The 27,983-nt window shown below is 41.2% G+C and overlaps 1 long non-coding RNA gene across 2 annotated transcripts in view; it reads left to right on the forward strand.

Moving 5' to 3' along the window:
* Nucleotides 1-17,928: 17,928 nt before the first annotated feature.
* The window catches only part of LOC132251202 (uncharacterized), a 125,164-nt gene continuing 115,109 nt past the window's right edge, over nt 17,929-27,983 (forward strand). For both annotated transcript variants that reach the window (XR_009463097.1, XR_009463096.1), the window contains exon 1: nt 17,929-18,276. This is a non-coding gene — a long non-coding RNA (uncharacterized LOC132251202). The remainder of the gene's footprint in view (nt 18,277-27,983) is intronic.

Below are 27,983 nucleotides of genomic sequence, written 5' to 3' on the forward strand. Positions count from 1 at the left end.
CACTGGGATAACTATCACTAGTCAGTGCATAGATTTGCTGCCAGCGTCCTGTTCACTTGTACAAAAATACTTTGGCCAATTTATCACCTGTTAAAATTGTAATTAATTCTAATGTTCATGCATTTTAAGCCACAATGGAATTTGCTCCTGATGATTAGTCAATTAAAAAAGTACTGACCTTTGCTATCCACAGCATCTGTCATGCCAGCTGATGCTTACAAAGCATTGACTACTCTTCAGTAGGGCTATGCGAAGTTTCACTTGGTAATTTGATTTGGAGGAGATTCGGCCCAATTTGGTGGCCAAATCTCCAAATCCAAATGAAATCAGGGCACCAATTTAAAGGACTGAATGGTTTCAAAGCTCTTCAAATCATCAGAAAAGATTCAGAGAGCTTTGATGATTCGGGCAGTCCCTGGTGGCTGCAGCAGGGAGCTGCAGCCGACTCTGAGCTGGTAAGTACTAGGGGAGGGGGAAGGGGGGCTGGGGAGGGGACCATGGAGGAAGGAGGGCTGGGGGAGGGGACCATGGGGGGATCCCTGCTAGCCACCCTGATCCCCCAACCTCCCCCACACTCCCCCAGCCCTCCCTGAGCTTCTGGTACTTTAAAGAAAAGTATCAGTGATCACCGGGTGCTGCCAGTTGGGGAGGCGATCCCCGCTGTCCCCCACTGCCCCCCCACTGTGTGGGGGGCTCTGCATGAGCCCCCCAACCCCCCACTGCCCCAGCCTCCCCATGGGTACCCCACCTGGGCCAGCTCCAGCCCTTTAAGAAAAAACAACCCAAGAAAAGCTGTGGGACACACTGCTCCTGCAGCAGGCTTGGGGCTTCAGGGACTTGTGCAGGTCCCCACACGTGTTGTGGGGCAGTCGGGATCACCCCCACCAGCAGGAGTGGTGAGTGCAGGGTTTTTTATTATTTTTTTCTTAAAGGGCTGGAGCTGGCCTGGGTGGGGCACCCATGGGTGGGGTGGGGGGAATTGTCCAAGTTTCCACTTCTTATAAACTTCCTTTTTGTGTTTAAGTTCACCAAAGAATTCTTTGCTAAGCAAAGCTGGTTGCTCACCACATTTGCTATTCTTCCTGCATATTGGGATGGTTTATCCTGGACCCTCAGCAAGGTTTTGTTAACATACAACCAGCTCTCCTGAATCCTTTCCCCCTCAGACTGGCTTTTCAGGGAATCTTGTCCATGAGTTCTCTGAGGAAGTCAAAGTCTTCTGAAGTCCAGGGCCCATACTCTGCTGCTGTCCTTTCTTCCTTTTGTCAGGATCCTGAACTCAGTTATCTCATGGGCACTGCTGCCCAACTTGCCATCCACTTCTACAATTCCCACCAATTCTTTCCTGTGCATGAGCAGTAGGTCAAGAAAAGCATGGCCTCTAGTTGGTCTCTCCAACACTTGCACCAGGAAGTTGTCTCCAGTGCTCTCCAATAACTTCCTGGATTGCCTGTACAGTGCTGCATTGCCCTCCCAGCAATCATACAGCTCTCTTAAATACAGCACAACTCCTCCTCCTCTTTTCCCCTGCCTGTCCTTCCTGAACAGTTTGTACCCATCCATGACAGTGCTCCAGTTATGTGACCTATCCCACCAAGTCTCTGTTATTCCAATCACATCATAGTTCCTTTACTGTGTGAGGACTACCAATTCTTCCTGCTCATTTCCCAGGCTCTGTGCATTCATGTACAGACATGTGAGGTGACTAGTCAATTGTCCTGCTTTCTTAGGAAGAAAGAGGCCTCCCCTGTTGCCTCCTCCTGCTTCTGCATCCTCCAGGTCCCCTGCATCTCCACTTACCTGTACACAGAAGTTTGAAGAGGTAAAATTTTGGATTGATTATTTTACTTCCTCATAATCATGTAGTTCTTCATACAGAAATCCCTCTGAATTTTTGTAGTAACAAATTGTACATTAAACATTCATCTGCATAATCATAGAGTTCTCATACAGTAATCCAGAGCATGTAAGATTTGCACTCAGAATTATACTTTTTTGTGTTGGATGCCATTTTTACTGTGCTTTGACATAGCATACAAAATACATCTCATGAAAAGTTAAAAATTAGTGCTGTCAATTAATCAAAGTTAATGTGCACGATTAATGTGTTAATCAGCATTCACATTAATTTTTGTAATATGTTAATTGTGTATATGGTTTTGGAGCCCGTACCTGTTCTGCTGCCATCACTGCCATCTCTGGGCCTCCCAGCAGGGCAGTGGTGGCAACACAGAGGATTGCAGGGCAGCCCAGGTGTGGGCTCCAGGCTGCTGCAGTGGGCAGGGTTGTACAAAGACACAGATGAGAAGTCGCAGCCAGGAACGCAGCCCAGCAGCTTGTAGAGCACCGCCCAGCAGGTAAGTCTGTGGGGGAGAAGGGATGTTGGGGAGGGAAGGAGGGGGGAGGGGGCAAATCAAGGCCCTCATGGTGTGGGGGGGAGTGGGGATGATGACTTAACTAGATTTGGAATGATGAATTAACTATATTTTACTGTAGTTCTAAAAAAATAAATTAATGATTCAGAGCATTACACTTGCAAATGGCAAGTCTATGCATCTGCAAGCTTTCAGTCAGTAACATAACTATGCTGGGTGATTGGGGTAGCAGCCCTGGGTTTTGACTTGGGCAAGGTGGAAAAAAATGAATATGGTTGTTGTCGCTAGCCATACACACTACTGGCACTAGCACCCAGGAGCCGCTCCTACCCCACCTATTACTGCTGCCCTGTGCACTGAGTTACCTGGTTACCTCTGCTCTCAGAGCTAAGTTTGTAGTTTCTTAATATGTTTTTGTGCTGTGCATAGTGGCCTGAGCCTTCATAGAGCATTTTGCACACTACAACAAATATTCACAACAACATTCATTGTTTTGCCATCCCCACAAATTGTACATCCTTTTGCCGTATTCCCTAATTCAGGCACTTTTCCCTGCTTCCCTCTGGAAATCTCTTTCAAACCTACCTTCAAATCATTTCCCATTTTCTACCTCCAAATCAACTAAATATGCAAACAAATTTAGGCTTCTCTCTGTTGCATGAGACAATGTCTAGTTTTCATTACAGTTATTTGATCTCAAGGTAAATAATTCTCTTTTGTATCATTTTAACCTTAATAATAAGCCAGAGCAAAGTGACTTCAGAAAAGATTTCCAGCTTTATGTGTAATATACTGGTTTTGAGGGTTAACATCAAACTTTACTATGTTTTAATTTGGACTTTTTTTCCATGTTGTTGATTTGTATGAATATACTTCCTAGAAACTGCAGAGAAAAAATTCTGAACTATGGCTAAGAACCAGCGATCAGCAGAATAAGTTCCATCTGTTTTGTAAAATCAATTCTTACTGCAGTTGGCCAATAGTAGTATTTCCCAAATGAAATGGAAGCATCAAACAAATGCATCTGTGAGTTAGCACCTCACAATAGATGGCTCATATGTGCTGCAAATAATGATCACAAAGGACATCTGTTACTGTTTGCAGTAGAGAACAAGCTGAGATTTGTAAGCACCTTGTTTTGACATTAATTGTTGTATGCATAGACTTAGTTTTCTATGAAGAGTTATAATAGCACCTCAACTTGGTTGGAAAATTTGGAATACATAATTTAAAAAGTCAAAGTGAAATGACTAACATAAAATATAGCAAGTGCATGCTCTGTTTTTCTACAGGCATTTGCCAAAACCATGCTGACACATCAAATATATAAAACTAGTTGGAACCAGCCAGCTTTCCTAATTGTTTTCCTTTTTAGACCATGGAAAATGTCCCCTTTACATACATTTAAATATAAAAAACTTAAATAAATGTAAGTGTTTTCCTAAACTGGGCAAATTACCCCAATTTATTGGTGACTGAGGGACAGAAGTCTACCAGGGTAAATTATACCAGTTTAGGTTTCATTTGTTCATATCTAGCTGCTTTCCCTCCATCTAGTAAGGAGGTACAGTAATAGCTACTGACACAAAGAGCTACCCTGTGATAGCTTCACATTAACATTCTTGATCTCAGTGAAATTTACATTAGTATATATGACTGCATTCATTTAGCTCTCAAAACTGTGAAATCAACTTTTCAGCCTTAGTCAGTTGCATTCATTGCTTACAGATGTACCCCCCTCCCCCAGCCAACAGCACTTTATTTTAAACTTTGTGTGTCCCTGCATCAAGTCCAGCACATGCCCAGAAGAGGCACCGTGTTAACTGGACCCGGTTTGTCCTATGTCTGTATAGATTGGGTTCTTTAGTGGGGCTTCTTTGGTGTTTTTATCTATTAGCTAAAAATAAGCTATTAGATAAAAGCACCAAAAAGCGCCTGATCTATACTCATACTGCAGAGCTGTATGAGAGGGTTGAATTAATGAGCTGCTGCTTCCAATAAAGCACTTCCCCTCTCCCCCCCCATGTCTGTCAGCAACCTTTGTTTTCATTCTTTTGTACTCCCTCTTATGACTAACTTTAACATGGGATACTATACTTCTCAAATTCCTAAAATTGCTATAAATACTTTCATAAGTAGCCTTGTTTACCTAGATTAACATAATATTATTGAAAACAAAGTGTTTCAGAAACTAGCTAACGTCAGAAGTAAGATTACCTTAGGGCTGTCTACCTGTCTTTCTGGCACCCATTGCTTCCAAATTCAGTAGGAAGTGCTGTTTATGTAGATACCATGCTTTGTTCAGAAACCACTCAGAGCCAAGGAGTCTGATAGAGATTTCTTTTATTCAGTCTGAATTCTAACGTGTCGCCCTTATGTAAGGTGAGCTTCTGTGAAACACGTCAATCAATTCCAGCTGGTTTCTGTGATAACCTCTTAAAGGTAGAGTTCCCCAGAGGCCTTTAGAATTTGTTCCTTTGGCACTTTTACAAATATTACTCAGTTCCTAGCTTAAGTTGCTCTGAACAATAAAAATACATCATACATAAGGCTTACATTTGGCCTACTGAGCTTGTTAACTGTGAATTCCCCTTGTCAGGTGAATGTAATAGATTGCAAACGTAGAGACTGAGGAGACAAAATTAGAAACTTATAAAAGCATACGAGACTATCCCAATGCTGATGTGTGCAACTTCTAAGCAACTTTAATAAGAGTTCTATGTAGACTTCTGAGGGTTCAGTTTGTTTTATATATATGTTTGTTTGTATTTGATTTAAGGACGAAACCGTGAGCAAGGAAGAAGCTGAAACCCAACCATGTAATGCCAGCATTAGCCAAAAGGCTGGAAAATACTGGTAATAAGGATTTAAATAGCTAAATATTTAAATATTTAAAGTATTTAATAGAAAGAGCACGCTGCTAATCCACAGTGATAGAACAAAGGAGGTTCTAAAAGATCAAAAGCCAGCCCACCAATAGAACCAAGGTGTAGATGGCCTTGAATAAATGGCAGGGCTAAGACCTTAGATTTTTCTAAGCCCTTTCAGACTTAAGGATACCAAAGGATGTGCACAGGAAAGAATCTGGTATTCCTGTCAAGCTATTGAACAGAAAGACATCTCCTGGGAGAAAAATAGGGACACACCTTTTAATTTGACTGAAATACACAAAGAAGTGTAAGCTAATAAGAAGACAAGAATGGAATAGTAAGGAAGGTTTTTCTTTAAAAAAACAAAAACATCCTCCTAAAGGAAGAGTTGTGGCACATAAAAAGAAGCTCTCAGGCTCTGAAAAATCAGTAACTCATTAGCAAGATAATAGAGGCGAAAGGATTTTAATATTTGTATTAATAAGGAAGTTGAGCGTTGCCTGTACCTCAGAAGGCTGATATTGACAAAGAACTCCAACATTGCCTCAAATGTGCAAGGGCATGCTTTGGATGTCTGGGGAAACAAGTATTTGAAGATTGCAATATCATATTTGAAACCAGGCTCATGGATTATTAAGCAGTTGTGATCCTCACCTTACTGTCCAGAGCAAAGATATGGACAATGTACAGGAGACCAATCAAGTTGCTGGAAAAGTACCATCAAACCTGCTGTGGAAGATCCTGCAAATCAAGTGGGAAGACAGATGTGCCAATGTTAGCGTTCTCTTAAAAGCCAACACCACGAGCACTGATGTGATGATCATCCGAAATCAACTTTGCTGGGCTGGCCACATTATCCGGTTGTCCAAATCTAGACTCCTGAAGCAAGTTTTATTTGCCCAGCTCAGTCAAGGTGTATGCTCAAGAGAAATCAAGGCATATGTTCAAAGCCAACTTGTAAAAATACAACATCCACATCAACTTGTGGGAGACTATTGCCCAGGATCGTCTCAGGACTTTGAAACCTCACAATGACAACAGGAGCTGGAAAAGCCGTAGTGGCAAAAACAGCGTTTGGCATATTGAACCAAGAATCCAGAGCCACCCACCCTGCACAGAAGCACGTGCCCAGGTCACAGTAGAACCTGTCGATTCCAGATTAGTCTTGTCAGCCATCTTTGGACCCACAGATAAGGCAGCCATCGAAGATTATCATCCTTGATTGTGAGGGACTGCTGATGATAATGAATAAGAAAGTGTTGCATTGTCTCTTCTTTTTACCAAGGAAGTTGTTCTCCTGGTTGTTTTTCTTGCAATTTTGAAGTTCTTTTGTGCTCAGCCATTAGGAAATTATTGTGTCCTAGCCAGTCCATGGCATGAGAAGCTTTGTATCAGCTCTCTACATTCGTATGTAGTTGTTGTCAATATTCTTGTTATTTCTCCTGTGCTAATGTCTAGAAGATCCAATCATGGGCTAGAACCACATCATTTAGGTGTAGTGCCACAGTGCCTAAGGACAGTCTCACCCCAGGGAGGGTCAAGCTTTGGTCTGATGCAGACTGTACTGTAGTAGAGCCAGCTGAGCCTGCTTTAGATGAATTAGCTCGAGGAACAGGGTAGCTGCAGCAGCATGGACAGCCATCCAGACAATAAACAAGGTCGGTTGGCTCTATGCTACCTCAGCTATGCTGTTTCCAGAATCTGAGCAGGTTGGGTTAAAGCTAGATCATGCATCTTTATGCTACATTGCAGTTTGCAATATAGACATATCTGTAGTTCAATAATTCAATAGATCAGGGTCTAAATAGTGTATTCAAGTTTTAATTATTTTTATTTATCCCTGAAGAGACATTCCTTTTATATCTTCATAACTTACTGGATGTTAAACATCTGTCTCATTATACAACACTTATCCTGTGGCTCCAAGGCCATGTGTCACTGATCATTTACTCATATGGTATAATTGTCAGTAGTGAATTCCCAAGGATTTCAGTGTGACTAAATGTGCTTATGTTGATTAAAACAGATCAGCTAACTACTTTTTGGGAAACTATTGGTATTTCTATCATGTTTATCTTCCTAGCCAGTTAAAATGAAGATGGAGAGAGAATCTTGAGCCAGATTTTAAAGTTCTTAGAGTGAATTCCCAGCAATGGAAAAAATATGCCGTAATAAAAGAAGCGGGGTCAAACTGGGAGAGTAGGCATTCCTCTAGGTCTGTCGAACCAGGGAGCAGTATAAATAGTACTGTAGTGGATAGGAAACTAAATTATATAAATATGCTAGAAGTCCTGATTGAGTTGTTAGGGCTTTTATATTGTCTCATACTTTGAGGCATAGCAGAAGAGAAACAGACTTTAACATTTCTAAGACTGCCAATATTTTTCTGTCCCCTTGTGTTCTTTCTCTGATCTGTAGGTATATAGATGGACATTGTGGTCCAGTGACTGGGGAACACTGATTTAGGACTCAGAGATTCTGGATTCTGTTCAGAGGTCTAATACTGCCCTGCTGGCTGCACGTGAGAGCCTGCTGCTTCATTTTTTCTTCTGCAACTTTTTACCTTCCCTCCTTCATCTGTGAGGTCTATTTGGGTTGCTAGCTCCTCAGTATAGGGATTGTCTCTTACGATGTGCCTAGCACAAGGAAAGGCCAGACTTGGACATCTGAAGGCTACTGTAGTATAAGTGATAATAGTAATGCTAAATCATATAGCTTTCATAATTATTGCATCTGAACATCTCTAAAGGAGCAGTTTTTTTCTGGCTATGCCCATAGCCATATTTTAAAATACTTGAATTCCTTTCTGACTCTGTGTGTGTGTGTGTGTGTGAGAGAGAGAGAGAGAGAGAGAGAGAGAGAGAGTACTAAAAAACACTGGGATTAAGCTTTAATGGTTGTGTGCTGCAGTTATCTCATTCAGTCATTTTTTCTCACATTTATACAAGGTCTTGGCTCTTGCATGTTTATGCCATTTGCAAAGTACATTGTTACCTGAGTCTGCCATGCTTTATTAATTAGCTTTATGCTAATCCCTTTTAGCACAAACACGCTTATTTCTTTCAAGTGTATAAAACTTCCTGTATAAATGTCCTCAACCAAATCTTTTTCTTTCTGGAATTCAACAGACTGTTTGTGGCCATGCAGTTTAAGGCATGACATGCTTATGAATGGCATTTTGCTTAAAGACTGTGTTGCCTGATCCCTGTTTTCAAGATGTGAGCTATTATTTTTCTGGTCTGGTTTTGATAACTTATAACATACATTTAACACACTGTCAAGCTGAGTCATTGCTTACTTTGTGTTCAGTATAGGAAACTTGAGATGAATGAAATGAAATCAGTGGGAAATCAGACTCAAGCAAACTGAGAGAAATGTAGTTGAATTGGTCACTTGTGTGCACATGTAATATTGCTTTCTGGTGGCCGGTCTACAAAGAAGATAAGGAATTTACTATTGCTGAGAGCAAAGGAACATCTCTTTTAGTTCAAATGCTGTAAGCCTTCAGGCTTCAGGTTTTTGGACCTGAAATATACTTAGCTATTTGAAATCTGGATGTATATTCTGTCTTCATCATAATAGCAGTTAAGGGGTGTTAATTTGTGTCCAAAACTTGCATCACAGGGATGACACTTTCACTTAAACCAGGGCTAATATTTTGGTAGTGCAGCTAAAGAAAGTCTCTTTGTATTAGGCACCAGGTATATATAGCAATGCTTTTGCTACAGACAATCAGATTATGTGTGTGTACATATACATCTGTTTGTTGAAATTTGAAAATATTGAAGAATTTATCAAATAAATTAGACTTAAAAATGCTATGTTTACACAAAGAGAAACCAATGAGTTTAAGAAAGTCTAGGTTGGATTGGTCTGAAAGGTCTTTTCACATTATAATGGAAGAGATTCACATCTGACATAAAAAGTTGTAGCTTCACTGAGTTCAGTGGAGTACGGCAGTTTATATCAGATGAGGAACTGTCACCATGTGTTTTTATTTATATATAGAATATATGTTAAAAAGCCTACACATTTCAATTCCTACTATAACAAAATAATGAAAAGAATGAGGAAAATGTCAGTAAGGAAAATTATTTAGTTTTAAACTTTTATGTGATTATTATAATTGGTTTTGATTGAGAAAATTAATTTCAATCACTTAGCATGGTCCTTTAAAACTGACACTGTCTAACAAGTCTCATTAAACATCAGTCTCTCTAACAAGTTAACTATTAATTAACTACTTATAGAAGATGCCTTTAATAGGGACAAAGTGAAAACCCTATTTAAAAAAATGCATGTATGTGATCATTCTGGGTTCAACTGCTGTGTAAATTATCAGAAGAGTCATTGATATATTGAATCCTATGATAATAAAAATCAAGCTGCAGATAAAATTGGCATATACTGAGTTTCTGACAAATAGCAAGCTTCATAATGAAAGTTTTTCAACAGGTCAGAACAGAAGTAAATACAGAATTGTAAACTGAGGGAAGTAATGAAAGAGGGATGGGAATAGATGAAAAAGAAATGAAGGCAGCGATGTAAAATGCATGAACAGTATTACTTACAATGGACTGTCTTCATAGATTGCAATTTCATGCATGCTACTTTTTACCACTGCTAAACTATACTGTATTTCTGGAGAAGCTTTCTTCTATTAGAAAATTGTACTGAAATCTTTCTTTCAGTCACATACAAACAGCAACCTGATGGAACATTGGGAGAAAAGATTGCTAAAGGACTGATACTTGAAGTGTGCTTTTAGGCTTCTGATTCAAAGGTAAGGTCTAAAGCCTCAAGAAGAAATTGATTATTTCTACCTAATTCTAAGGTCCAGATGCGACCATACATTATGTAGTCAATGCCAGCTATGATCGCAAGTTGTCAGGTTAGATGCCCTTACTACAAAAACCTTTTTATAATTGAAGAGTAATTAATATTTCTATAGGCATTTTCAGAAAAAGAATAGTGATTAGGGGCTAGATTCAGTAAAGGACTCTGGTGCCTTAAGTGGGAGTGAAGTCAAATTTAGGCATCTAATACCTGAACTGCAGTACTGGAAACCTTACATAGTTTCTGTCGAACTCTGAAGGTGCCTAAAGGCGACAGATGCCTGGTTTTATGTATGTTTATTTGCATGTAGGTATTTATTTATTTTACTTTAACGTTTCCCAAGGGCCTAAAGTTATGCTGCTGCATTTTTCCAGAGATGTCCTTTTCTTGGGAGGGCTGATATGTACATAGTCTAAACCCGATTAAAATTCAAAAGTTATGGCTGTCTATACATGTGCTCATTGGTGTTCTAATTAGAATGTGTCAGAGCAGACTTAATTAATCGACTCTGTGTTCTAATTAGAATGCTGCAGCATCATTACAGTGTCATGTTTATTAAGCCCCTGAATGTTTAAAAATGGCTGCAGTGTGCTTTAACTAAACCTCATCAAATGAGGTTAAGAGAGAGCAACTTGCAGCCATTTTTAAATGTGTGGGGGGCTTAATACACGTGATGCAGCAGTGTTTTAATTAAAGCGGCTACCTAGGAACTGCTCTAATTAAAGTGCCTCCCCCCCACAACTCTGAGGACATGTATAGGCAGCCTGTAGGTTAGATTCTATTCCACTTCCTAGGTGTGTAAATGGACTTAAGTGCCTAAATGCACTGCTGGAGCACCCTATTTAAGTCTCTTTAAAACAATTAATCCAAAGGTAAGTAGGTTGACCTCCTCCTTTCTGCTTGTTTCTGATTCAGTCTCAAGGGTAAGATGATTCATAGATTAATTATAAAGCTGGAAGGGACCTTGGAAGATCATTGGGTCCAGCCCCCTGCACCAGGCAGGAAAGAGAACTGGGGTCAGGTGACCCCAGCAAGGTGACCATCCAGTCTCCTCTTGAAGATTTCCAGGGTAGGTGATGGCATCACCTCAGGAGGAAGCTGATTCCAGAGTCTGGGCACCCTCACTGTGAAGAAGTTTTTCGTCACGCTGTGCCTGAAATGGTCTTCCAGGATTTTGTGGCCATTACTTCTGGTTTTCCCTAAGGGTGCCCTGGTTTACTGAGCCCTTGATGTACTCCCCTGATGTAGTGGTAAGCTGTTACCAGGCCCCCTCTCAGCCTTCTCTTTTCCAGGCTAAAGAGTCCCAGGTCCCTCAGCCTTTCATCGTATGGCTTGCCGTGTAAGTCTCTGATCATATGCGTGGCCATTCTCTGGACTCTCTCAAGCTTTGCCACATCCTTGTTTAAAGTGCAGAGCCCAGAACTGGATGCAGTACTCCAGCTGGGGTCTCACTAATGCTGAGTAGAGCAGAAGAATCATTTCCTTAGTTTTGCTGGAGATGTATCGATTGATGCATGCCAGGGTATTATTTGCCATGCTGGCTACAGCATCTCACTGCCAGTTCATATTCATACTGTGGTCTGTTACTACCACCAGGTCCCTTTCATTCATGGTGCTGGTCAGTTTGGTGTAGCCAAACCTGTAGTTGTGTAGAGCGTTGTTCGTCCCCAGGTGGAGCACTTTACATTTCTCAGTGTTGAACGTCATCTGGTTCTGATCTGCCCAACTTGCCAGCCTGTCTAGATCCATCTGTATCTGTATCCTATCTTCAGTCATGACCACGCTTCCCCATTACCTGGTGTAGTCTGCAAACTTGGCCAGTGAGTTCTTCACCCCCACATCCAAATCATTGATATAGATGTTGAAAAGTACTGGACCAAGCACCGATCACTGTGGGATACCACTGGCCACTTCTTGCCAGGATGACACAGATCCATTTGTTAGGGCTTTCTGGGTTCTACCCCACAGCCAGCTTCGTACCCACCTAATCATCTCACAGTTAAACCCACAATCCTTCAATTGTCTTGTGAGAACATTGTGGGATACCAGATCAAAGGCTTTTTGGAAATCAAGGTATACAATGTTAACCTCCTTTCTCTTATCCAGGTGGCAAGTTACCTGATTATAAAAGGAGATGGGGTTGGTAAGACAAGACCTGCCCACGATGAAGCCATACTGGCTACTGTTCAGAATCCTACCTTCTGTAAGCCTATTGCACATAGATACCTTAACGAATGTTTCCAGGATTTTCCCTGAGATAGAAGTTAGGTTAATTGGCCCATAGTTACCCAGGGCCTCTCTCTTCCCCTTCTTGAAGTTGAGTGCAACATTGACCCTCTTCCAGTCCTCAGGGACTTCCCCAGAGTGCCATGAGTTTTGGAAGAGTTTCACCAGGGGTACCATGATGACTTTGGCCAGCTCTTCAGCACTGTCAAATGGAGTTCATCTGGTCCTGATGACTTATATATGTCTAATTTTTTTAATTGGTCACACACCAGTGCTACAATAGTAGGAAGGAATTCATTCCTGCCCTACTCATTTTGTACCTTATCTGGCATGATTTTCCCCTTGGCCTGGTGAAAAACCAAAGCAAAGTAGTCATTCAGGAGTTCAGTTTTCTCCTGAGTGCTGGTAACCAGCTGTCATGAATTGTTGCGCAGTGGACCCACATTCCCATTTGTTTTCCTCCTGTTCCCTACATACTTAAAGAAGGACTTCTTGTTGTCCTTAATTCCTGTTGCTAATTTAAGCTCAGTTGCTGCCTTAGCCTTTCTAATCAGGCCATTGTTGTATAGTCCTCCTTGGGGTCTGTCCCAAGCTTCCACTGTTTGTAAGCCTCTTTCTTCTTTCTTAGGAGTACCGTGATTTCCCTGTTTAGCCAAGAGGACTTAACAGCCCTCCTGGTACCTTTCTTCCAAATGGGAATGGACTTCCTTTATGCTTCAAGGATAATTTCCTTAAGAAACGACCACTCTTCATGCACTCCTTTCACCTTCAGTCCTTGGTCCTGCAGCACTACCACTACTAATGACTTGAGCTTGTTGAAATTTCCATTTTTGAAGTCCAAAACTTCAACCCTGCTATCTGATTTGTCTGCCTTGCTATGGACAGTGAAAGCTGTTGCCCAGGCTACCCTCTATATTTAAGTCAGTCAACAGGTCATCTCCTTTGGCCAGAATCAAGTCTAGGAGAGCGTTACTTCTGGTTGGTCCATGCACCTCCTGAACCAGGAAGAGCTCTTTTATGTGGGTCAGGAAGGAATGCAACTGATCCGACTTGGCCGAGTGTTCCTCCCAAGAGATGTCTGGGTAATTGAAGTTGTCCATGACGACCATGTCCTGTGCTTGTGTGGCTTCTGTCAGTTCTCGAGTGAACTCTAGATTGAGTCTCTCCCCCTGGTTTGGTGGTCTGTAATATATACCTACAGTTAGGTCACTCTTTCCATGCCCCCATTCCCTCCTTCTCCCCTGCAGCTTGACCCAGAGGGTTTAAAGCCGTTCATCTTTGAAGCTGATGTTGGCCTCCAAGCAGCTGTACTGCTCCTTCACATAAAGAGCTATGCCTCCTTTCTTCCCTACCCACTCCCTTCTATGCAGGGTGTAGCCCTCTATGTCTATGCTCTAATCATGTGAGGAGTCCCACCAGGTCTTCATAATCCCGACTAGATCATAATGCCCACTGGAGAGCAGGAGGGCTAGCTCTTCCTGCTTGTTCTCCATGCTCCTGGCATTAGTGTACAGACACCTGAGTCTTCCTATTGAGACCCTCCATTTCCTGTCATGTGGAAGGAGAACTATTGTCTCAGCTCCTGCAGGAGTTGCTCTCCTAGTGTCCCTGTCTACAGAGCTTTCTTGTATGTTGGTCCCTGGGCAAGCTCCTGTCACTGTTTCCCTGTCCCCCAGCAATCTTAGTTTAAAGCCCTATCTAGAAGATCAGCCATCCTGGCCAAGAACAGGGACTTACCTCTCTGTGTGAGGTGGATGCTATCCCTTCCCAGGAGTCTTCTCTCCCTGTAGTGCATGCTGTGGTTGAGGAAGCTGAAGCCCTTTCAGTGGCACCACTGTCAGAGTTGTCAGTTCACTTCCTCAATGCAGCCTTTCCTCCTAGGACCGTGACTTGCAACTGGGAGCACAGAGGAAAAGACTACCTGGGATCCTGATCCCTTGAGCCCAGCCCCCACAATGGTATGGTATAGAAGTAAATGCACTAATGGATTTTTTTTCAGGACTTTAAGAAGATGGAATAGAATTGCACTTGGGTGTCTAAATTCAATTAGGTGCCTAATAGGTAGAATAGAATCCGGCCCTACCTGTTCTTTTGTGTATAATGTGATATTCTCACAGGCTGCTTAACATGCATCCACAGTATTTCCTAGAGATACTAGGAAAATGCAGAGGGACCATTTCCCTTACTTTTATACAACAGCTCATTGGTAAGGTTAGTTACATAGGATATAGGGCACCCAGTTAATTTTGTTCTCTGTCTGTTTCTCACATCCCTGGGCAGTACCCTAAATACCAGGCTATCCGATATTCTGAGATCAGGGTTATTCTTCACCCATCTTGTAGGAAAGGACTCAAGACTTATTTATCCAGGAAGAGGAAGAAAGCAAGAATATGACTTAAGCTACTGGTAAGGCATTCATTTGGGCTTAGTCCTAAACTGTGTTCAAGGGTCTCTCTATAGGACTGCTTTATATAAAGTACATAAATATTCCTTAGAGTAGGAAATAGAACCCAGAGGCCTAAAAGGTATGTGTTGTGAAGCTTGTCATTGCAGAGCCTATGTTCTTTTCTATATCTAGCCCCAAATGCCAGAATTTCAAAGGCACCTAAAGATGAAGGTGTGGGGTGGGATTTTCAAAGTCTCCTTTGTAATCCATTGAAGTTAAGTGCTTATGCACTTCTGAAAATTTCCTGATCTACTTCTTTAGGCACCAAAATACCTTTAATTATCTGGTCAGGTGTTAGAGTGAGTTACATAATGGTAGGGAAAGATTCTATCAATTCCCTGGAGAGAAGATTTTGCTTCTCTGTGCAGCTCCTTCAGCATCTGCTCTATGTATTTCATGCACTATGAAAACTTAACAAAAAACAACAAGATTTGTACCCTAGAAACACAAAGTCCTTGCATTTGAATTGATCATGAGTGTGAAATAACAGCACAGAACCTCTCCATTAAGTTTTATTAGGATGTCCTCTGGGCTGTAGGCTCTAGCTGTTCCTGAGCTTTACTGGTTATTTAAGTGGATGGGGAATTAAGCTTATTTCCTGCTCATGAGTTTTACTACTTATAACTATAAAATAAGTCTTTACTGAAGTGGAGCTAAATGTTTGCAGCTTGTATAATGCCTGTGCATTTGGATATGACAAATCTGCTGATAATTTCAAGTCCATTACTTATTGTCACAAGTGATTGTACTGGAGAGCACATACACCTCATAGTAGCTTTTAAGTGTTAACATATTGCATAATAAAACAGCAAGGACAGCTGAAGTAATATGTTATACTACATGACATGACAAGGTGGAAAATATACTTATTTTGAGCATATGTCTGAGAATAGTTTATATTCATTTATGATCTAAATAGCTCATATTTCATTCTTACCAGCTTTACTAGATTGTATACTAAGAGCAGAATATATAATATAATCCAATATCAAGTGACTAGGGATGAACCAAACAGGTAGTGTGTGCAGAAGATACTGAATTATTTAATGAAATCACCACTTAAAGTTGCAGTGTACTGGAATACCTTTTGCTTGCTATGTATTAGCAACCTATACCTGAAATTAGTTCCTAAGCAGAAATGTATATCTACCATTTTACACTAGTTCTTCCCCCTATACAAAACAGGGAATTTTGATGGCATATCCTTGGACTATTTCTCTTCTCGCTCGGGAAGTGGGGAAGGCTGCATTCCATGATATCGAAGTATTACAGATAGTGTGTGAAAGAAAATGTTCCAGTGTACGAGGGTGGCCATCATAGAGGACATTCCAGTTTTCTGCTACTCTTTTTCTATTGATACAAAACCCAATGCCTTTATGTCCTTTTGAAGAGAAAAATAGAGGACATAAAGGCATTGGGCTTTGTATCAATAGAGGACAGAGGACAACCAGACTTTCCACTATGAGGGCCACCCTAAATGTACATAGTAGTGAAGTAGGTAAATCTTGCCTTATTGCTGTTATTCTGACTTTAAACAAACATTTTATTTCACCCAGTGTGGCTTGGCCCATCATGTAGCCCATCCCCTCTCCTCCCCTTGACATAAATGGAATTTGGAAGACCCTCAGCAGCATTCAGGGCTGAGCTCTACAGTGACTGATTATATTTGAATGCCAGAGCAGGAGTAAACAGCAACTCTGTGTTGCAAAAAAATGATATGGGGATGTTGAGATTTTTGGTTCCAGATTTAGAATGAAAATGAGACCCCAATGAGTTTTTGCAAAATAAGGCTCAAATGGGAGGAAGTAAGTAGGACACTCAGCTGGGCTGCAGGAAACTCAAGCTCAAGTTCCTACTTCAAATCAGATGGAGCTGAAACTCAAACCTGGGCTGAGTGTCTGAACTCCCCCTATTCTTTGCTGCTTCTTAATAAAACCCACCTATGCCTTAAACTCTCAATTCTGAGCTAGAAATAAGCTTTCCTATGCCCAAAGCAGTCACTGAAAAGTGTACTACCCTTTTGACATAGGCAGTAATGAAGCAACGTCTCTTCTAACCCCAATGGAGGGGAAGGGAAGAGTAGTACTGTTATGTGTTTAGAACATCACAAGTATCAATTTCTCACTAGTGTAATTTTCTTAATTCTGATGGATGAGAAGATACTGAAGGAGCAGTCTGCTTCTACACATCCCTGTGACCAAGAGGGATTTTCTCCTAGAGATCTCTAGGGGTGATATGGCTTTGTACTACCCCTAATATATGACTGTGCCTTTAAAGATCAAATGAGCGTGTAGTATTGAAGCCATATTAATCTATGTTAATGTACACCATATCTATCTACAGTAGTCTAAGAGTGGAAAAAGGTCAGGGAAACATTTCCTAAATAGTAGCACTATGACAGCTGGTGCCCAGATGTGGCATGAATATGAAAAATGGCTACAGAATGTGCTATTTTGTAAAGGATGCTGTTCTGTTACTATATTTCACATTCAGACATGTCTTCTAAAATGTCATAACCTGAATTAAATCATTGCAGCTGTATGAGTGCTACCGAGTTATTACCCAAACAGAAATCAGAACAATAGAATGGAACAATATGAAAGATAAATGACTGGGTTCCTCTAATATGCAAAAGGAATTTCAATAGTCAGTTTATTCACGGACTGCCAATTTTGGAATAACTAAGATGTTTTATACTATAAAACACAACTAAATAAGGATGGTCAATATTACAATTATTGTATCTCATATTAGCATCACTGGTCCCATGGCTATGGCAGGCTTTCAGAGATGCCTGAAACAAGTACATTTCAGAAACATAAAAGGTTAAGAAAAGTAAACATCACAAGCTTCCAAAATTCAGATAAATTGTAGAACTCCTAAACTAATGAATCTGTTGTGAACCATTGTTTTTAGACCAGCTTGTTTTTTTAAAACTCATAGCAACAAAAAACCCCAGGCAAAGTATGTTAGATTATTTTATAGAGTAGGATTACAAACTTGGATGCAGTCCCATTTGAATAGTGAACTGACTTTACAATTAATCATAGCTCTCAGCCAGCTGCCAGCACTAGACTACCAGTAGCCATTGTCAAGTGCCTAATTGCTTAACAGATGTGCATTATAACTGGTGAAGTAGGAAGAGAAAGGGATTATCTTCCCTAGAGTGCTAACTCGAGGCATAACTTGAGTGTTGCCCCTACTTGATTTACGTCCATATACAAAAATCAAGTTGAATACTGCCTTAACCTTGAGCAAACTGGCCCATAGGGGAATGTGGGTTGGAGCTTAAGTACTGTTGATATTTGAGATAGTAATGCAGCAGGGAGGCTGACACAGGCTGCAGTTCTAATTAGGACAGTCATCAGGGGCTAATCCAGTCAATATGTGCAGCTAGCCCAATCCCTGTGGGTAGCTTGGCTGTTGTTTCACAATGTGGTAACTCTCATTTGAGCTAAACTAGTGGAGTATTACCTGTTGTAGGAAAGACAAGCTGAGGAGATGGAGATCCTTTCCTTTTCAGGTAAGATAATATTCACGTTTGTGGGGGGGACCAACATTTATAAACAAACAAGCAAACAAACAAACAAACAAATCTATTTTTCCTGTTCTACTGTGAAACAGGTCTGCAGGCTTACTAAACAAGGGAGAAAGAATGCACCATGTGGTTATCGAAGGAGGCAGAGGATTTTTCTTTTGTTTTGGGAAGGGCTGGAAGAGAAGAATTAGGGAAAAGAAAAGAGAATTAGTTTTGTGTTTGTGTAACATGAGGACACCAATACTCAGCACAAATACTAGGAAGACTTCTCAGAACAGGAGAGGCCAGAAACTGAAATGAAGCTACCTTATGACCTTGAGAGAGTCATTCCCTCAAAAAAAATTATAAAATATATATATTAGGACATAGAGAAAATTGTATTCTCTGCCATCATGACAGATGTGTTCCTGTCCTAGAAAACCAAATAGAGGAAACCATCAGAAAACCACCATACTGCAAAGATTGCTCCTGTTTAATGTTATACTGTATGAGTAAATTCCAATGACCCCAGTAGGGTTACTTGCACAGTGTGAAGACAAACATTTGTGCAAGACTTGGAAGCTTCTGGGCTCTAGACTTTGATCTTGCCATAAGCAACATATAGGTAGATGCAGCTTACTGAGACCTAAAATGGAAAACTGCCTTGTTGATTATATTTAAGACTTTTCCGAGCACATATTCATTCTCTGACTAGATCCGGCACTGATTCTTCTGACAGTGACTGACTTGGGGTTTTGCTTTTCATTAAGGTGGGGAGATTTTCTTTAAATTTCAAGAAGAAAAAAAAGCAACTTTAAATTTCAAGAAGAAACAAACAAATGTATTTCTGGTTCATGTACAATAATTTCATTTTAATGAATGGAACTTTTTTTTTCTTTTGATCTTTTCAACACACACAGAACAGGAAGAAATAAAATGATATAATATTTAACTAATTGCGGAACACAGAGAAGGGGACACGTTTTCTAAAATACTCTAATTAAAGCCTGATTCATGAAACAAAACCAAGCTTTGTATCATTCTGAAATAAATGAATAGGTGATGGTGGCTTACTCTAGGGTAGCTAATTTGGTTTAACAGCACCTGAAACAATGCATTTGGTTTTCTATTTTATATGTGACCAGGTAGAATGAATATCATTTTTACCAATATCACACTGAAATGTAATGGCCTGCGAAGGGCCTTTATAAAGTAATGCTGCTATTGTACTGGAGAAACAGACCTCAGACTAATGTGCTATTTGTTTGTACGCTTAAATTGCAAAAAGGTCTCTTTTTTTGACAGGTGGCTCTCTCTGAGAAGTCAAAATGTTGTTCTTTTTCCTGTAAATATAAAGTTAAACCTCTTGACAGCCTTCATGTATCAAACTTTAAATAATTTTTCAAATATACGGTTTATCAAGGGGTTAGTCTGAACCTTTCAGAATGCAGTTTTGTTATTCTCTAAAATTGCAAAGTACAAATGATGTTGCCTCAAGCATTTTAGTTATATGTCTGCTTTTTGGCTGTGGTATTGAGAGCCTGTTCTTACACTGTTAATGTGCATTCAGCTGACCCATCTAAACTGTCCATTTTTTGTTGATGCTTTTTTTTGCTTAGAAACTGCTGAAGCTGGTGAGATAAACTACCATAGCATTCATGGACTTTAGTCCATCTGGTAAAGACTGCCTTGCAAGCTAAGGCTGTTCTGTTCTCTAGTCCCTTCCTGACAACCACACTTCTTAAAGGCTGAAGGAGTTGTGCTAGACAAACTCTATTTAGCTATGTAGTAAGTATTGTCTAATCCTGGAGGACGGTGGGGGTGCTAAAAATGGTCTGGTTGAAGGTGTATGGTACAGCTGGGGTGAGTGCCTGGGTTTTCTCAGCCACAGGGTTGTGCTGTGAAACCATGCAGATGTTCACTAGAACAGGTTCTCCTGAGGTGGTCTAACTTAAATCAGGTGTGTCTGTTTTATTTTTTGGTGGATTTAAACCCCACAAACGCATGCAGAAGTAGGGAATTTAGATCAGTCTGTCAGTCTAAATGTAACATTTGCTCATACCTTCAAAGTGTAAATGTCCATGAAGAAATCAGTGATGTCTTCTACCAGAAAATATTATCTTTCAGGTTTTGTATCAAAAGTAAAACTTAGTTAACTAACACTGAGATGAGTTTCTGTGTATGTATATATTCAATCTTACTTTGAAATAAATTCAGTAAAGTCTAATAGCTTCAATAATATAAAAGCTAACCAAGCAAAAAAGACATCAAGTAATGTATGTGAGAGTAAACAGTAATGCTATCTCAAATTGTGGAATCCAAAAAAGATATAATAATACCGTCCAGACTAGGTAAAGTCCACAGTTTGACCTTTTGGAGACTGGGATGCTGAGATCTTTTCATGAAACTCCTCTCTGACAGCACTAGCTTCTAAGGATTTTTTGAAGCAAATAGTTGAAGAAAGCCTAGATTATTAAAAATACTTTGACACTGGAGGAGAAGATACCCAACAAACCTTACTTGAAGTCCCTTCCCCACCCCTCCCTTAAAATATATAGATTTTGTTCTATTATAAAATAATTACTAACGAATAGCTATCTTTAATAGTGCATTTAGAGGGGTATTTTAGGTTAATGCAGACCAATAAAAACACAGACTAGATTTTTTTTTTTTATTTGTGTTTAGTGATATGCTTAGGTAGTGAGTCCTGGGGACTCCATTAGCATGCCTCATTTCTCTCTCTGGCACTTGAAGTGAATGTACTCGATTAAGAACTGATTAAAAGATTAATTTTGAAATTCAGAAAAGGTGATAGCAACTTGGATATCTCTGCATTGGCTTGTTCATAAGACCTGGCATTTGAAATCTAATTATTTTTATATAATATAGTAGTTACTGTTGCAGAATTTCAAGTGAATTAAAAAAAAACAACACTGTGGCAGACTGTTCTGGATCAATATTTGCTTAGTGGTATAACGAGTTGGTTTATGTTTGTCTCTCTGGTTTCACCAGTAGTTAGTACAGGGGCTAATAATACAATGAAAAAGAGGGTATGTATTACTATGAAACTCCCATCCCAAGAGAAAACAAAGACTTACAAAAACCTGAAGCTCAGGAAAAGAAAACTAGATCTTCAGGCTTCATAAAAGGTCAAACTGTAGCTTTCCTAGTCACTTTAGATATCATGAGGTAGCTTCCTGCAAATCCAGTAACTCTCTTTGCTCCATGCCATGTTATATCCTTCTGGATTGAGTTACCAATGTCTTCTGAACTTGTGGCTGTCTGGGATAAGATTTTAACTAGATTTTAACTTTGTTTGCTTCCATAAGTGAGGCCCTTGTTGCAGCCATAATGCAGGGTGACCTTGACCTTTAAGACAAACCTCCTCTTGGGCATTACTATACTAATCACGAACCAATTTTCCAAATGACTTATGCACGTCCTTAACTTTAGTTGGGTAGCATTAAGCAGTTATACATGTCTTCTGAAAGATGGGTACCTATTCTTGTATTGTATGGTAGAAATTTTATGAAACAATGCAGTTTCTGTTGCGTGTTGGACCCCACTGTAAACCTGTGTGTATATTGGCATAGTAAAATTTGTTTGCAATGGTGAACTTTTTGGCTTTAGCATCATGCTTTATAGACTGTGGCCTAGTTGTGCTAAGGGAATTATTTTATTTTGGCTTAAAAAAAATATCCTTTAGGTAACTCTCATACTTTTTTTTTCTGTCAGAACTCTGTTTTAACTGTCTTCTGGGTTTCGTTAAAGTGCCAGCAGAGAATGGCAGTTCATTGGTCTGCTGCAGTTATGGGGATTCTTGTGATCTTTGTGTGTGTGTAATATAATTGATATAATAATATCTCCTAATAATAATATAAATATTATACATAATGCACACACGCACACATTGAGATAAAACTTAGAGTAAAACTAATTATCCTTTTTGTTTCATTCACTTCTTAAAAAGGGATTTGTGGTTTTTCTTAACTGCTAAGACCTATACTGCATACTGCTGATTATGAGTTTCCCTCAGTGCTGTTGGTTTTGTCTGCTTTGATTGAATCCTGGCTGTGGAAACCTGGACTGTTTTGCTTTTATCTTCTGGAAAGTTGCCAGTTGAATGGATTCTGCTCCTTTGCTGCTGAATGTGGCCTGCTAAGACTGAAGTTCCAATGACAAATTTTGCTAGAGTCTGCTCAAATAGCTGAAGTAGAGCTTGTGATTGCTGGGGCAAAGATGTTGTGGTTTTGGTTCTTGGGACTAGTAATTCACTCTGATTTCTGAACGGAAGTATTCAGGAATACATTGATGCTGGATGTGTGAATAGTTTTGTTTGTAATTTTTTTTTTTTCCTGAATTGGGGCTGAAGAAACAAACTAGCAGGAGGTTGGACTGAGAAGCAGGGGTGGATTTGAACATGTATTGCAATGACCCGATCCACATTCATGCGTCCACACACTCTTTTTAAAAATGTATGCAAAATATTGAGATTTGGGAGCCTAAATGAATAGATTCATTTGCCCTAGACCAAGATACAGCCCAAAGGTTGGATCCAGTCCATGGAGCAATGTAATGTGGCTCACTGGACTCCCCAACACTCCAGAAATTTGGCAGTGGGAGAGTAATAGCAAGATTAATTGTCACAGCTTTTGGAGCCTCAGCAATTAACACTGTCACTGTTGTTAAAGTTATAGACCCATGGGATGTCCTGGGGACTGGCTCTACACACTGGCTGGGTTGGGCAACACTGCCCTAGACTATTGGGAGGAACATTATCTGATCTGGCTTCATTTTGTTCTGACCAGAAACAGGGTTACTAACCCAAGAACATTTTTTACTGACAGTTTGGAAATGGTTTACTAATAGCCAAAGTTTTTAACTGGCCTGTGTTTTATATAATGTAAATGTAACCTATCCAGGACCTGGCAGTAGGCAGTAACAAGGTCCAGATTCAAATTTAGGGCTTTAACACCAACTTTTAACACATTTTTAAATGTACAGATAGTTGGCAACTGGGAACAGTGGGGGAAAAAAATCTATTCTTGGATCAGCCAAAGGAATTGTAGAGTCTCAGCCTAACTGAGAGCAGCCTCAGTGCTCATTCAGAATATGCATGTAGACAGCATCCACAGAATCCCACTGTATTCAGCAAATTATAATATCTACAATTTCTTCTTCTTTGTTGTATGAATGGGCTGAAACTTGGATTATCTATCTCCCTTTTCATTTTCCTGCTATGTAAAGATCATTATGGCCATGTCCAGACACATGTGCGTGTACCAGTTCTAGCATCTCAAAGCAGTTTGAGACACTGCAAGAGGCATGCTGGGAACAAAAAAATGTTCTCCAGACTGCATATTTGCAGCGTGGACTCTAAATTTGATACTGGGAAATCCTGGTATCGAAAAGAAAAGAAAACCAAAAAAGCAGCACAGAGGCAACTGGAGGCTGGGTCCTCCAAGGAGATGCTCTGGCACCTGGCTGCCCCCTTCTCCTCTTGCCTGAGGCAGTGTGCTAGGGCAAATAAGAGTGGGGTAAGACTGCAGCAGTGACCCAGGCCCCCAGGCAGTGTCCCGTGTAAGTAGGGACGTGGGGATGGGGGATTGTGTGTAGGGGTGTTTGGGGGGAGGGGGTGGGACTGGGAGGCTGGTGGGGGAGATTGTGGGGGTGAGGGGGACTGCTCGTGGCCATCAGGTGCTCAGGGCCTGCTGCTGGTAGAGCCTCCCCTGCCATGGCACGGTGCAGCTCTAGCTGCCTGGGACCAGTGCCAGCTGTGCCACATGTTGCAGGACCAGGCTGCTTTTGCTGTCACCCTGGGTCCCAACACTATTGGCAGTGGCTGTACATTGGGTTGGGCCAGGTACTGCCTCCATGGAGTCAGCCCATCCTGATGGTGTGAGGGGCACTTGGAGGCAGGACCTGGCCTGGCCTGATGTGTGGCTCTTGCATGTGGTGACGGGATCCCAGGTGACAGCAGGAGTGTCACAGTCCTGCCTGAAGGTGTATAGTGCCAGGCTGGGACCACAACAGGTGGCTCTGGGTCTCAGGCAGCTGGGGCCATGCCATGCCATGAGGGGGCGAGTTCTGCAATGGAGCCATGCCCTGGGGGGGGCGGGGGCTGAGTACCCAATGGCCACTGCTGCTATTGCAGAAAGCCTGTGTGCCATGTGTGTGTGGGGGGGGGGGGGGACTGTGCGTTGTGGGGGGACAGGGGCCCACCCCTCCCAAGCAGTCCCCCCGACCCACATAGCCCCCCACACCCACGAATCCCACCCTACCAAACTACCCCAACAAACCTCCCACCTATACACCCAGCCACAAGCCCCATACCCCTCCCCCACAAACCCTATGCCCACTCCCCACATGCCCCCCACAAATCTTATACCCTGCATGCCCAGCTGGCCACATGGAATGGGACGGGACCTGCTGGTGGGAACCATGGCTGCAGGTACAATTACCACGCTGCAGCCCTGTCCCATGCCCACAACAGTGCTAGGACATGCAGCCCAATGGTCCTAGGAACCACTTGGGGGGAGGGGGCAGGAGGGAAGAGAGAGAGAGAGAGAAGCACTGTGGGTAAGAGAGGACTCCAAAGCCAGGCTTAGAGCCCCCCTGGCCCTACAGCAGCCTCTTCATGGGGAGGCTGGCCTGGGAGCTGTTCTACCCAAAGCTGTGGGTGAAACGGCTGCAGCTGGAGTTATGTCTTGGTGCTGGGAGGAAGCTAGTGGGGGCAGGTGGTGGCTGCAGGTCAGGAGTGAGTGGCACTGGCAGGGCTATGGGTTGGGAGTGAGGGGCAAAGGCAGGGTACCAGCATATCAGTGCCCCACATCTTGGTGAGCAAGGGGAGCAGGGACAGCTCTGATTAACAACAAACAAAAAATCAACAAAAAAAACCAAACCAAAAGCAAATGCCAAAGTATAGATATTTAGAATTCATTTATTATGATGATGGAGGCACTGATAGACTTCCAAATGGCTTTAAAATTGTAAATATATCAGTAAAATATTGCCCAACTAATCTCTCAATGTATAGTGGTGTTTCATTTTAATCATAGAAGAACATGGATTTTGGGTATTTTAATGAAAGTTTGTTTTTTCTATCAGAGAATTTGCAGTTTTTAAACAAGGAACACCAGGATCTCTGCTGGTGAGACAGGTGGTAAGACTGGACAGAGGAGCCTGCCCAGGGCCAGGGACCCAGCTGGAGGACAGATGAGGTGGCTGATCTTGCCATTCAGGGCCAGGAGGACACGCTTTGACAGTTCAAAGTGAGCCACCACAATGAGCACATCTGGGCAATAGCTGTCCAGAAGGCTGGGCAGGGGTACCAGAAGACATAACATCAGGTCCGCATGAAGGCCAACTCTTCAGACATGGCCCACTGGCAGCTGGCCCAGAAGTGCAGGAGGCTCTTTTGCAGTGCCTGTACCACAGCCCAGGTGGCCATGTAGTCCCCATCCAGGTCTGGTAGGCACGCAGCAATGGGGCCGCATTGCAGGTGGCAGCAGCCAGGTCTCAGCCAGGCAGCATCCTCCACTACCAGAGTGCAGTGGGTAGAGGGTGCAGGGGCTGCTCTAGGTTAGGACTGCTTCAGCAGTCCAGCTGGTACAAGGGGTTATTGTCCCTAGTCCCAGCTGGCTGGGCCTCAGAAGCTGCTGAGGGGAAGTAGCCCTGAGCTGCTCACCAAGGCAGCTTTTTATTCTGCTGGAGCCAGCACAGGTGCTGACCTCAGCATCTAGCTCCCACTTGCCACAGATCTGGGAGAAGCTGGGCAGGGTCAGTTTGTTCCAGGTGGTACAATTTGCCTTACACCAAAGTGCATGTTCAGGTCCGAGGCACAAATCTCCAGCACAAATTTGTGCTCCTTTTATTTGAGCTGCTGCAAGTGCACATGTCTGCATGTATGGATGCACCCCATCTTTCTGATCTCTGTCCTTTTTATAATAGCACCCTTATGACTATAATTCCTGATGGAATATTTCAGACCCAACTTCCATTGTGTAGTATAAATCCACTTAGCCCAACAACAAATAGAACTAAAAGGAAACAAATAACATAAGCACTGTTTAACTGATGAAATTATAAACCTATGGAATGAGATGCATTTGCTTTTGTTCTGATGATAAACTCAGATAATGGCTTAATATAGTTAAAATTTGACACTGGAGCACAAACTACTTAGGTAGTTTGTTCACTGAATATGGAAAGACCACATGCTGAGTGATGGCAATGTTCTGAAGCAAGACTACAGTCTGTCATTTTTCAGTTTGTTTATCATGGTAGAAAGGCCCCTTAGAAATAGACATTGCTGATTTAATTTCAGATATACTTTAGCTTATTCTAGTGACAAATATTTTTACCTCCCAGTGGTGGTGGTTCTGATGGTTTTTTTATTTAAATTGACATTTTCCCCCCCTGAGTTTTCCCTATTGACTGCTTCTGAGGGTAGGTCGATTTTTTTTTTTTTTTTTTTTTTTTTTTCCGGCATCTGTATCCTACCACCTAGTCCACTGATCTTTGGCCAGCCCAGCTGTTAATAAATGGAAGAGATATTTGGGGTTCAATTCTTACTGAGAGTCAATTTTTCACTTATTGAAGCTCAGCATCCATCCTGTGGAATGACTGCAATTACTTCAATTCTTAAACACACCATTTGTTCTCTTAATGGTTTAGTTAATTTCATCCTATTTCAAACCATTCTTTCATTTTTCTGGTGGTTAAGAAGGTAATGATATTGCAGGCTTTGGGACACTAGCTATAAAATTAGCTGCCTGTTATACTATAATGTGGAGATGAAAGGATTATACAAGTATTAATATGGGTACCATTTGGCTTACAGGATCTTTATTGTTGTGCTAATGTGTCAGAAGTCAGGAATCCAATCCACTATTGAATTTATATGATTGGTAGTTTGGTGGAAGGGAAGGAGCACCCCAAATCCTCCAACTGGTGCTGGTCAGGAATTATCTGTCAATGATATATCATGTATGTTGTTTTTATATTTTCTACCTGTATTTTCTGTGCATGATTTTTGGGGAAGGTAGGATAATATTAAAATTAAATATTTAGCTTAATATGCAGCCTGCAGACCCAACCCTCTGCCCAAAATGCATCAGCTGAATCGCAAGATTTGTTAAAGAAGTTGCATGATTGTGGATACATCATGAGATCTGTGTTCTGCCGTAAAGAGTGGGGACATGAAACACCAAACTCATTCCCATGTGACATGAAGGCACCATAAATGAATGACATTCAGTTTTCACTTTCATTTCATTAAAAAATCCTGATTTTGATTTTTTTTTTTTCCCAATTCAGGGTAAAAACAAAGGTTGAAACAATGTTAGATTTTCCAGTGGGAAAGAGAATCAGATTCTTTTTATTTTACTTCCAAAGCTTTTCCATGCTACTTGAGTTCACCCTATGTACAGTCAGTATTGCACAAACATGGAAAAACATAAACATCTCTTGGAAAAATCTCCTGTTTGAAGAATGACAATATTTCAGGAAAGGGTGAGATTATATTCAAATTGCAAAGGACATTTACCTCCCTCTTGTACCTTTTTGAAAAATGTGTTCCAAACATGCCCTAGAAAGCAGCAATAATGCTGCAGAAAGCAGCTGGTTGAATCTCTCACTCCTTTTTTTTTTTTCATTCATTTTTTTTTTTTTCATTTTTGATGAATTCTTTTCAGTTTTGATCAAAACTTAGA

This window comes from Alligator mississippiensis, chromosome 6 (assembly GCF_030867095.1).
Source record: "Alligator mississippiensis isolate rAllMis1 chromosome 6, rAllMis1, whole genome shotgun sequence".
NCBI classification, from domain to species: Eukaryota; Metazoa; Chordata; order Crocodylia; family Alligatoridae; genus Alligator; species Alligator mississippiensis.